Below are 13,398 nucleotides of genomic sequence, written 5' to 3'. Positions count from 1 at the left end.
TGATTTCTGCTCTGATCTTTATTATTTCTCTTCTCCTGCTGGGTTTAGGCTTTATTTGCTGTTTTTTCTCTAGCTCCTTTAGGTGTAGGGTTAGGTTGTGTATTTGAGACCTTTCTTGTTTCTTGAGAAAGGCTTGTATTGCTATACACTTTCCTCTTAGGACTGCCTTTGCTGTATCCCAAAGATTTGAACAGTTGTGTTTCCATTTTCATTGGTTTCCATGAATTTTTTAAATTCCTCTTTAATTTCCTGGTTGACCCATTCATTCTTTAGTAGGATGCTCTTTAGCATTTAAATTCTTTCCAACTTTCCTCTTGTGATTGAGTTCTAGTTTCAAAGCATTGTGGTCTGAAAATATGCAGGGAATGATCCCAATTTTGGTACCGGTTGAGACCTGATTTGTGACCTAGGATGTGATCAATTCTGGAGAATGTTCCATGGGCACTAGAGAAGAATGTGTATTCTGTTGCTTTGGGATGGAATGTTCTGAATATGTCTGTGAAGTCCATTTGTTCCAGTGTGTCATTTAAAGTCTTTATTTCCTTGTTGATCTTTTGCTTAGATGATCTGTCCATTTCAGTCAGGGGGGTGTTAAAGTCCCCCACTATTATTGTGTTGTCAATGTGTTTCTTTGCTTTTGTTATTAATTGCCTTATATAATTGGCTGCTCCCATGTTAGGGGCATAAATATTTACAATTGTTAGATCTTCTTGTTGGATAGAACCTTTAAGTAGGATATAGTGTCCTTCCTCATCTCTTATTACAGTCTTTGTTTTAAAATCTAATTTGTCTGATATAAGGATTGCCACCCCAGCTTTCTTTTGGTGTCCATTAGCATGGTAAATGGTTTTCCACCCCCTCACTTTCAATCTGGGGGTGTCTTTGGGTCTAAAATGAGTCTCTTGCAGACAGCATATCGATGGGTCTTGTTTTTTAATCCAATCTGATAGCCTGTGTCTTTTGATTGGGGCATTTAGCCCACTTACATTCAGGGTAACTATTGAAAGATATGAATTTAGTGCCATTGTATTGCCTGTAAGGTGACTGTTACTGTTTATTGTCTGTGTTCCTTTCTGATCTTTGCTGCTTTTAGGCTCTCTCTTTGCTTAGAGGACCCCTTTCAATATTTCCTGGAGGGCTGGTTTCGTGTTTGCAAATTCCTTTAGTTTTTGTTTGTCCTGGTAGCTTTTTATGTCTCCTTTTATTTTCAATGAGAGCCTAGCTGGATATAGTATTCTTGGCTGCATATTTTTCTCGTTTAGTGCTCTGAAGATCTCATGCCAGCCCTTTCTGGCCTGCCCGGTCTCTGTGGATAGGTCTGTTTCCAATCTAATGTTTCTACCCTTATAGGTTACATATCTCTTCCTCCGAGCTGCTTTCAAGATTTTCTCTTTATCTCTGAGACTCATAAGTTTTGCTATTAGCTGTCGGGGTGTTGACCTATTTTTATTTATTTTGAGAGGGGTTCTCTGTGCCTCCTGGATTTTGATGCCTGTTTCCTTCCCCACCTTAGGGAAGTTTTCTGCTATAATTTGGTCCAATATACCTTCTGCCCCCCTCTCTGTTTCTTCTTCTTCTGGGATCCCAATTATTCTAATGTTGTTTCGTCTTATTGTATCGCTTCTCTCGAATTCTGCCCTCGTGATCCAGTAGTTGTTTGTTTTCCTCAGCTTCTTTATTTTCCATCATTCGGTCTTCTATATCGCTAATTCTCTCTTCTGCCTCATTTATCCTAGCAGTCAGTGCCCCCATTTTTGATTGCACCTCATTAATAGCCTTTTTGATTTCAACTTGGTTAGATTTTAGTTCTTTTATTTCTCCAGGAAGGGTTTCTCTAATAACTTCCATGCTTTTTTGAAGCCCAGCTAGTATCTTTAAAATCATGATTCTGAACTCTAGGTCTGACATCGTACTAATGTCTGTATCGAGTAGGTCCCTGGCAGACGGTACTACCTCTTATTCTTTTTGTTGAGGTGATTTTTTTCGTCTTGTCATTTTGTCCAGAGGAGAATAGATGAATGAGAGAACAAAATGCTAACCGGTTAACAACATCCCCAGAAAATATACTCTAAACAAATCAGAAAAGACTTGAAACCGGGGAAAAAGAAAGGGAAAGAAAAAAGAGAGAGAAAAAAAAAGAAAAAGATAAAAACAAACAAAAACAGAAAAAAACAAAAAAAAACAGAATATGATCAAATATGATCAGGCTAGTGCATAGATCATTGCCACACACTAGATTTTGGGTCTATTTTGGTCTGTTAGAAGAAAGTGCCTCCTAAAATTTTGAGGAAAGACTTATATATTTACAAAATAAGGGTTGATACAATGAAGGGATGGAAGATGAGTGTAAAGATGAAAATTATAAAAGATTTTATAAAAGGAATTGATAAGATAAAGAGTTGTTTGAAAAAAGAAAGAAGATTTAAAAAAACAAGGGAGAGAATGTTATCAGGCAGGAGACTAGAATAAAGCCATACACTAGTGATTTAGGGTATATTTTGATCTGTTAGAAGACACTGTATCTCAAAATTTTAAAGAGAGAACAATTTATATATATATATGCCAAAGATAAGGGTAACTACTATGAAGGGATAAAATATGACTCTAAAAATGAAAAATAAATTTTTTTTTTAAGAAAAGGGATTGATAAGATGTTGGTTGAAAAAGGGAAAAAGAAAAATTCAAAAAAAAAAGGAAAAAAATTAACTTTGAAAGACTAATGAATCATGGTAAAAAAAGCCATGAATTCTATGTGCAGTATACCCCTAGCGCTGGAGTTCTCCCGTTCTCATTGATCGGTAAACTTGGTCTTGGCTGGCTGTTTGTGCTGATCTTCTGGGGGGAGGGGCCTGTTGCCATGGTTCCCAAATGTCTTTGCCGGAGGCGGAATTGCCCTGCCCTTGTTGGTCCAGGCTAAGTAATCTGCTCGGGTTTGCTCTCAGGAGCTTTTGTTCCCTGCAACTTCTCGGTACAGCTTTGGAAGACGGGAGTGAAAATGGTGGCCTCCCAATCTGCGCCCGGAGGAGCTGAGAACTCAGGGCCACACTCCTCAGTGCGCCCCCAGAGAAAAGCAGTCAGTCACTCCCACCTCTGGCCGCACTCCGTGCTCACCCGGCCTGTGACCGAGCATTTTTATCTCTGGCACCCGACCCTGTGTGGAGTCTCCAAACCCAGCAGATCCCTGCGGTGCGCTCCTGCATCAATCCTCCCCGGGGGAGGAAGGGGAGTCTCCCTGGATCTGCCGCTTGTTGGGTCCCTGCTGGAGGAGCAGTGGCCTGACTGTGCCACGGATCACGGTTTATGGCAACCCTGAGCTGAGAGCCCGTACCTAGGCTCTGTCTCTACAGCCAGCTTCCCTGCTCTGATACCTGGGAGCTCTGTTGCACTCAGGCACCCCCGGTCTTTCTGTGACCCCGAGGGTCCTGAGACCACACTGTCCTGTGAGGGTTCCACCCCCCCGCTTAGCCACTGCAGCGATGTCCCTCAGCGGAGCCGACTTCTACAAGTTCCGATTTTGTGCTCCGCGGCTCTATCACTTGCCAGAAGTGGCTGACGGAGGCCCCTCTCCCGCCGTCTATCCTCCTGAATATCACCTCGGATTCACTTCTCCGCACGTCCTACCTTCCAGTAAGTGGTTGCTTCTCTGTTCAGAGAGTTGTTGCTACTCTCTTCTTCCATCTCCTGTTGAGTTCGTAGGTGTTCAGAATGGTTTGATCCCTATCCAGCTGAATTCCTGAGACCAGATGAAATCCAGGTCTTCTACTCCTCCGCCATCTTGCGCCGCACCCTCCCCCCCACCGCTAAAACTTTTAATAGAAAACTGGTTGCTTTAATGTTTTGTTTTCCAGACTTCAAAAACCATGTATTCTCCTCTCCTTTAAGCTTTCCATAATTTATAACAATTTGGTAAAATGTTCCAATTTTAGTATACGTGCTGCCAAAGCGAACACACAATTTGGTAAAATATATCTTTACCACGAAGGCTGAAGCATTTATCTTTTTCTCCCTGATCCCTCCAGAATTCTGAAACTCTTTATTTTTCATGACAATGTACATTTTTTGCATAAGTTCAATAAGAATCTGTTTTCCTTGTAACAAAACTCTCAGTGCACCTAGCCCCTGCTTCTTTGACCCACAGCTGATAAGAAGAGATTTTCTCGAATATTGTAATGGCCTAATTGCTTCTATTAAAATATCCATGCTCGTGGTAGAGCATTCTTCTCCCGGAGTGCTCCCAGGAGATGAAGACCTTAAACATCACACCTTACAACTTGGGGACTTCACCCATTGGTAAAGACATCTCTACAAAGACTCTCTTCCACCCCTTTGGAAAGATCTCATCAAGTACTGTTACTCAACCCTTGTACAGCCAAACACCAAGGAATAGACACTTGGATTCATGTGTCACATCTAAAGAAAGCACCAAACCCATTCTGGACCTACAAACCTACTGGTGACCTGAAAGTAAAGATTTCCAGGAACTGAAGCAAGTGACAGCTGAAGGAGATAGCTTTGCCTATAATTACAAGACCAGGCCTTTATACCCTTTTCCTGCTGCTGCTGCTTTTTACTTTGTCTGGCCCTCCCCTTCCCCCTGCAGCCCCTTCTCTTGGAGAGGGCATGGTCTTATCCACATTTCTTAGTGTATTGCAAAAGTGGTAAACCTCTCTGTTGGCTCTGTCATCATAGACTCCATTCTGCTCTCAATGTCAGAGACCACTTGGTCTTGTAACTAATTTCTCTTTAGTCCCAAATACCACTGTTAATTTTACCCACAAGCCTATGGATAGTACCCATGTGGTTAGGTTATTAAGACCTGGTATTTTTTTGTTGTTGTTTCTTTTTTTTAAGTTTTTTTTTTTAAAGATTTATTTATTTATTTGAGAGAGAGAGAGAATGAGAGATAGCACGAGAGGGAAGAATTTATCTTCTGCTTTTAAGAAAAAGATCTCTCCCTGTCCCAGCAACAATGCACTAACCACTGCTTACAGTCAATGAGAAATCATCACAGCTTCAAACTCTTGTTCTCCTCCAGTGAACTTCTGTTGAAAAAAACACTTCCCATTTCCTCCTAAAACCCAACAAAGCTGGCCTTTTCTTTGTCTCTTCAGTCTTGCCTGTGGTTTGCCATAGTTTGCTTGACCTGAACTGCAATTCCCCTATTTCCAAATAAACTTATTTTTCTGGTAAAAGAACTGGCTATTTTAAAGTGTGACATCCCCCAAGAGCCACTCCTCTGAGCAACCTCTTAAGACCAGTGCCCTTTTCCAGGTCCCTGGCTACCCCGAACTGTGCTGACCGCATGTGAGCAGTCTGTGCCCTGTCAGTGGACTTGGGGCAGCGGAGGCCCAGCTCCAAATACCTGAATCAGCTCCAGGGTGGAGGGGGCCCACCCACGAAAGTCACACTGAAGCAGGAGTTGCAAAGTGGCCACCATCAGTTCACGTTTAGACTTGCAGCCCGAAAGGGTCCTGGGCTTCAGCAACCAGGACTCCCAGGTCGCGAGCTAGATGATAGATACCCTAGCTCGCCTGCCTAGCCCTGCCCTCCATTATCCTCCAGCTCCGTCTTCCTGCAGAACATGCACATTTGTGTCCCGAAGATCCTACTTCCGTGACACAGCCCTTCCCTGCACTTGCCCTGTTTCAGGTTCCCAGCTTCTAAGGGTGCAGCTCACGCATGTGAGTACACACCCTGTCTGCAAGCCTCAGGCGGCTGGGTCCCTCTAGCGCTGTGGAGAATGGGCGGGTGCCTAACCATCATGTAGCCTCCTGCGTGGAGGACCCCACCCTCTCAAAATCTTTCTCAAGTGGCAGCTCGGAAATGGTGAGTCTGCACTTGGACCGGCTGCCTGATGGGGTTCCTGGATTTCTCCAGCAGTCACGGTTCCCAGGTAGTTCTTACTGAAGGACACCTTTGCCAGCCCACCATCCTTGAAAGGAAGTCCTGATTGCTGCACCTTTGCCTTCAGAAGGAACAAATTTGTGTAGGTTGGGGCTTGGAGTTAGGCAGATGCCATGGGTCCCCAAGAGTCTGCTCAAGAGCTGGCCTCTCCTGACCCTTACCTAGTCCCAGGTTCCTGGCCACCCTGAACTGCGCTGTCAGGGCATGAGCAGCTCCCATCTTTGGCTGGTCTGAGGCAGCTGGGAGCCACCAGGCTGATATACCTGGGGCTTGCCCCCAAACACCTGCAGGGGTTTCCTGTGGAGGGGTTCACTTTCAGAAATCACCTGAGGCAGCAGCTGCAACGTGGCCACTATCGGCCCCCATTTGGACTTGCTGAGTGGGTCGAGGCTTCTCTAGCCACTAGGGCTCCCAGGTGTTTTTTTTTTTTTAAGAGAAAGAGTGTGTGTGAAAGAGTGGGGGTGGGAGGAGAGGGAGAATCTTAAGCAGGTTCTACACCCAGCGCAGAACCCAGCACAGGGCTCGATCTCACAACCCCGAGATCATGACTTGAGCTGAAATCAAGAGTCTGACACTTAACAACTGTGCCCCTCAAGTGCCCCCAGGAATCTCTTATTACATACATAATACCCTGGCCAGCTCTCCTGGCTGGGTCCTGAAAAGGCAGTTCAGTAAGCTAGAGCTCTGTGTTCAGTGGGGATATTGTCCTTTGGGTAGGTCCAGGCTTTCCAGGATGCATACACTTTGTTCCCAAGAGCCACTTTTCGGACCCAGCCTAGCAAGACCGGGGCTGCATTCCAGGTGCCTGCTAGCCTGAAAGGTGCTCCACGCTCATGCACAGTCATCCCCTTCATTCAGTACGAGGCCACCAGGGCCATCCACAGGGGTGGAGCTGAGATCAGGCTGGGTACCTGCATGTGCTACAGTGTAGAGAGGGGCCCACTCCTGAAAATTCACCCCGAGGTGGCAGCTGCAAATGGATAACATGCAGTCCCCACATGGTCTCTGCCCCACAGAATCCTGGGCATCTCCAGGAACCAAGACTCCCAGATGTCTTCGAATGGAGGGTACCCTGTCCTGCCGACTGAGCCCTTCCCTGAGAAAGCAGTTGAAAAGCCTCCAGCACCCCCTTTGGGAGGTTATTCCACAATGGGGAGATAGGCCTTGCAATTAGGCCGATGCCTTGTACCACAAAGAACCTGCTCCTGTGAGCTGCCATTGTTCAACAGCACCGTGCTCCAGGTCTCTGAGCGCCCTGGCCTGCAAAGCCCGTGCCTGTGCCGTGTGCATCTTCTCAGCAGGCCTCTGGCTGGGAGGCCCAGCAGGCCTATGGAGCTTCGGCCTGTCCCCCATCACTGCAGAACCTCCAGGGTGGAGAAAGCCTACCCACCGAAAACCTTTTTGAGTTGGCAGCATTAAACCGGAGACTGTCAGTCTCCATATTGGCCGGATGCTTGACAGGATCCAGGCTCTTGCACCAATCAAGGCTCCCAGGTGTCTTATTTGAGGCCACGTTGGCCAGCGCACTGGGCCCCACTCTGGAAAGGAGGCCCACTTTCCTCCAGCTCTGCCTTTGGGGGAATATGCATCCTGGTAGAAGCTAACGCTTGGAAAAGGCAGTTGCCAGAGTACCCAAAATAGCATGCTCCTGGGACATCCTGGCCCCATACTGCCCTGCTCCAGGGCTTTGCTACCCTGACCTAAGCAGCTCACACATAACTGCAGGTAACCCATCAGCCACCCTTGGGCAGCTGGGGCCATCTAGGTCTATGGAGCCTGGGCCTATCCCCAGCCACCCTCATTGCCTTAAGGGTGGAGGAAGCCCACCCTGGAAAACGGCTCCGTGGCAGCGACTGAAATGGTCAGTCCCCATGCACGCTTACTGTTTGCCGGAGCTCCAGGCTGCTGCAGCAATCTGGGCTCCCCGGTGTCTGTTACTGGAGATCTCTCAGCTAGCCCTCCTCGCCCAGCCCCGGGGCAAGGCAATCCTGATTCTTCCAGATTCTTCCAGCTCTGCTTTCGGGGGGGGGGGGAGGGGCATTTGTATAGGTTAGGTGTGTCATCAGGCAGATATCAGGTACTTCCGGTAGCTCCCTTCTGTGACCCAGTCTCTCCTGACATTGCTGCATTCCTGGTCCCTGGGCACCCTGACCTCCATGGCTCAGGCACGTGCCTTGGGCTGCAGGAATCACTCCAGATCTGTGGAGCTCCAGCTGGACTCCAGCTGCCCGACCGGCCTCAGGATGGAGAGAGCCCATTCTCCAAAGCTTTCTGAGGCGGCAGCTTTAAACCTGCACCAGTCAATCCCCATTGAGACTCGATGCCTGATGGGTTCCAGGTGTCAGCAGTTGAAACCAGGTGTCTTTTATTGGAGGGTGTCCCGCCATCCCATCCAGCCCTGCCTTGTTCAGGGCAGTCCAGGTTCCCCTAGCTCTGCCACCAAGGGGAATATGTGCATTTGTGGAGGTTAAGGCTTGTAGTTAGGCAGGTGCCAAGTACTTCCAAAAACCTGCTTCTCTGACCTGACCTCTCCCAACACTTGCTCTGTGCCAGGTCCCTGGCTACCCTGACGAGTGTGTCCGGTGCATGCATAGTGTACACCCTGTCGGCCATCCTTGGGCAGCCAGGGTCCTCCAGGTCTGCGGAGCTTGGGCCATCTCCAACCACTTCTATAGCCTCCAGGGCAAAAGAAACCCACCTCCTGAAAATCACAATGAAGACGATCAGTTCCCATGGGGACTGGCTGCCTGATGGGGTCCTGGGCTCTGCTGCAAGCAAGCCTCCCAGGTATCTCTTATTAAAGGGTGCCCCCCATTCTGGCAAGGTGATGCACTTTTCTTCCTACTCTGCCTTACAAGTACATGCTGGCTCAGTCAGAAGAGCGTGCAACGCTTGATCTTGGGCTTCCCGAGTTCGAGCCCCACACTGGGAGTAGAAGTTACTTGAAACAAACAAACTTTAAATATGTGCATTTTTGTAGGTCACGACATGAAATGAGGTAGATGCCAGTAAAAGATGAAATAGGGTTACTTACGTCAGGGAGTTTTAAAGTGGAGTTTGGCAGTCATTAAGGAGATGAACCTTATGCATGTCCTTACTGGTGGGACCATGAATTTTTTTTTTTTTTAAAGATTTTATTTATTTGAGAGAGAGAGACAGAGAGCAAGAGAACACAGGCAGGGGGAGCTGCAGAAGGAGAAGGAGAAGCAGGCTCTCCACTGAGCGGGGAGTCTGACGCAGGGCTCAATCCCAGGACCCTGGGATCATGACCTGAGCCGAAGGCAGATGCTTAACTGACTGAGCCACCCAGGCGCCCCGGGACCATGAACTTTTTAACTGGGCCAAACTGCACATATTCCAAGGGCTCAGCTTGAACACTTGCACCTGACTACAGTAAGGGACTTTGCTTGGTGATAGATAGCCTTAGCAACCTGTTATATTCAGTCAAGATACTAGTCACTGGATTCAGGGCCCACCCTAATCCAGTAATCTTAGTTTATTATATCTGCAAAGACCCTATTTTCAAATGATTTTCTGAGGCTCCGGGTAGACATGAGTTTGGGAGAGACACAATTCAACACTGCAGACAGCATTACTGATTTTTCCTTGCTCCTCAGGATCCAGTACGGCTCAGCATGGCACCCCCCATTTTAGTAGCAAGCATGGCCACTGCCAGGTGAATCCGCCAGGCCATCGGCTCTGGGGCCCCAGACTAGGAAAACTCCATGCATTCTTCCCGAGAAGTCTCACCTACTCACCTCCTCCAGCTTCCACATACCTACAGGATGACTCCAAAATCTCTCCCTCCAGCCTCACTACTTTTCTGAGTTCCAGAACTCCTTTTTCCAATGGCTCCTGGATATTCCAGCTTTTTAGCCTGTAGGCATCTTAAATGCTACTTGTGTCTTACTGAAGCTTTTATGTCTGTCCTTTCTGTCTGTCTCCTTTTTTGGCATGATTATCTACCCTGCCTCCTCCCCCCCTCCCCCCCTTGCCCAAACGAACCAACCAACCAACCACTGAGAGTCACTTTCAACTGTGGTCTCTCCGAGCTCCCAGTATCCCCTCTGGTTCCATCTCAAAGGGGATTCAGGACCACCATCCTCTGCCATAGTTCACAGGTCTTTATCAGCAGGCAACAGCCTGGATATGGAGATGTTCCTATAGATTATTGTGCAGGCCGTGATCTGCTTAGAAAAAAAGAATTGTTTTGACTTTGTTACAGGTTTAGAGAGTAAGCACATTTTGGCTCAGAAAGTACAATGAGTCATAGATAATTTTGTAGTTGTCATCATGACTTGGACATTGTTTCGATGGTTAGTATTGCTAAACTTGGTCACCCTAGGCAAGTTCCTTCTATCCTTTCTCTCATCTATAAATGCTCCCTTCACCTTCTTGTTCTCACAGAAACCCTGCTGTCCCTGAGGACGCTGGTCTCTGCAACCCACTCTAGCCTGGCTGATCAGAGGCTTCCCCCTGCCCCTGGGTCTGCAGGTGGGGTGGATGCCTTTTCTCCTCCTGGTTACTTCCAGACCATTTCTCCCCCTCCTCTCTGCCTCCATACACAGTTTTTAGTCTTCTTCTATGCCTCCATAATGCAGTGATTTATGGAGTCCTAGGTCCTTCCCCTTTATTTTTGGAAGACTTTGATCTCCAGGCTCACTGCCGCTCTCCTGATTTTGAATATCCAAGTGGATGATCTTCCAGTAGCCGGGCCTCATGATTCCTTTGACTTCTCCAATAATCACGTCCTCTCCCCTCCCCTTAACAGCTGCTCAACTCCCATGGGGCCAATATGGGTTGTCACAGCCCATCCTAGCCATCCCTACGTCTCGCCCTACCTCCGCCCGTCGTCACAGCCAGCTCCTAACTGTTCTCTCTCTGTCACATTCTCACTCTTCTCTCTGCCTGGCTTCACTCCCATATTAGTGGAATGCCATTAACCGCTGCCTTGTGTAACTCTCCGCTGCCTTGTGTAACCGCTGCCTTGTGTAACTCTCCGCTGCCTTGTGTAACCGCTGCCTTGTGTAACTCTCCACTCCCAACCTGAGCCACTCAGCATAACACAGCTGCAGAAACAGAAAACTGCCCGCTGCGCTTCCTCTAAATGCACAACCCCAGCCCCAAGAGAACCCTTGATTCTGCTGGGCAACCGCACAGTTCTCTGGAATGTTCACCCCTTCGTATGTAACCCTCTGGATAACATGTGTACTCTCCTAGCTCACTAGTTTTTACACCTTCCCTTTTTTCTTCTAACTTCCAGGACCTCTCCCATCCTTAATCTTTTCCATTTTCTTAAGAAAAGAGAAGCAATCTGAATAGAACACTATGGCTCTCACCACCACAGCTACTCACCATCTGCATCTGAGTTGAGGCTCTGCCTTCCCTTCTGTTTCTGTGGGTGGACTGTCCATGCTCCTAGCTGAGGACAGGGCTTCGCTTGTGCCCAAGAGCTACAGTTATCAATTGCTTAATAAAATTATCAACTGATGGATTATTTTCATCAGTACACAATCTGTACTTTGTCTAACTGAAAAAGAAACAAACCTTTTGATTTCACATCTCCTCCAACTACTGCTCCATTTTTTCTGCTCTCCTTCATAGCAAATACCTCAACATCCCTTCAGCTCCTCTCCTTCCATTCTTTCATGAACCCAACTCAAACCGCGTCTCCCCCTGCCATGTACCAAACCTGTTCTTGTCAAGGTCATAATAACCTCTACATACAGGTTAATTCTCACATCTCACCTTTCTTGACCTATCAGCAGCAATGACACAGTGGCTCCTAAATGGTTTCCCTGCTTGTACCCATATCCTCCTGTAGTCTATTCTCAACACAGAAGCCACAGTAATCTTTTTAATACCTGAATCATATTATTTCATTCCTCTACACAATAAATTCTGAATAAGAGCCAAAATCCATACCATGTCCTAAAAGCCTCCCTGTATTGACCTCTCTAGAGCTCTGGAAGCTTCTCCTGCTGCTCCCTGCCTGGCCACTCCCCACCAGCCACTCTGGCTTTCCAGTTGTTCTTTCAACAGACCTGGGTGTGCTTCTCCTCAGAACATTTTTGCAGGGATTTTTTTTGCTGTGCCTGGAGCGTTCTCACTATTATTGTCTGTTCCTTCTTTTCCTTCCTCCTGCCACATCTGCCTCTAGAATGTCACACCTCAAAGGCTGGGAGGCTGGTCTCTTCATTTCCTGCTGTAATCTCACTGCTAAGAACTGTGCCAGACACACAGTGGGCCTTCACCCAATGTTTGTTGAATGACTGGAAGATGGTCATGCTTCCTTTTGTCCCGGTGCCTTCCAACATGTGGCATTGGCCTCGAATGCTCTTCTTTCCACCTGGAAATATTCATTTCTTCAGACTCACTTTTTTTTTTTTTTTAGGTGAAAAGTCTTTTTCCTTAGGCAGCCTCTTTTGTCTGTCACCCACACTGGTGATTTTAAATACACTTAACCACAATAGCACACTTAGCCTTTATCGTACTTAAAAATTTTAACATTGACACAATAATATTTTCTAATATATACTCCCTATTCAAATTTCCTCAACTGTTTCAGTAATGTCTTTATGGCTTTAAAAAGTTTAAATCAAAGATTTAATCAAGGACCACACGTTACCTTGTTTTTAAAATTTGCTTGGTTTTCAATGTTTCTATTACTAATTCATACCCATAATTTCCAAGAGAAGAATAAAATGCCTCTCTGCAAGGTCAAATAAATGAGAAAATTTCTTAGTGCCATTTTTTTGTTTTTTTTCCTCCTGGAGGTGCTATTAGAACCTCGCCACACAGCTTTATCATGGCACTTCTTGTCACCACCACCAGAGAATTGCCATCACCTCTCTCCTAGGTTGGATTCCACATGTCCTAGATCTCAGGTTCCTTCTGTCTTGATTTATTCCCTTGTTTTGGTAGAAAACATCTTCCAGTAGCTTCTTGTGGAAGGGTGTATTGAAGGTAGGTTCTTTGAGGACTTATGCATCTGAAATGACATATTCCACCTTCAAACTCAGTTGAGAGTTTGGATGGGTATAGAATTCTAGGTGTAAAAATAATTTATCCTTAATATTTCAAAAGCATTATTCTATTGACTTCTGTTTCCGTGCAGTTTAGATATCTAATATATTCTGATTACTCCTTCTTTGTATATAACTGCTCCCCCAAGGCTTTTAGGATTATTGCTTTATCCCTTATGTTCTAAAGTTATACAGTGATATGCCTTAGATTTTTATTTTTTTATTTTTTTAATTTTTTTTTAAAGATTTTATTTATTTATTCATGAGAGACACAGAGAGAGAGAGCGAGAGAGGGGCAGAGGGAGAAGCAGGCTCCCAAGGAGCAGGGAGCCCGATGCGGGACTCAATCCCAGGACTCTGGGATCATGACCTGAGCCGAAGGCAGACGCTTAACCATCTGAGCCACCCAGGTGCCCGATATGCCTTAGATTTTTAAAAAAGATTTATTTATTTAAAGAGAGAGAGAGAG

Source organism: Callorhinus ursinus, unplaced genomic scaffold (genome assembly GCF_003265705.2).
Source record: "Callorhinus ursinus isolate GAN/ISIS: 27379988/994484 unplaced genomic scaffold, GSC_fseal_2.0 scaffold1, whole genome shotgun sequence".
Taxonomy (NCBI): Eukaryota; Metazoa; Chordata; class Mammalia; order Carnivora; family Otariidae; genus Callorhinus; species Callorhinus ursinus.
The sequence above is the reverse complement of the archived record's forward strand: the minus strand, read 5'-3'. Positions refer to the sequence as shown.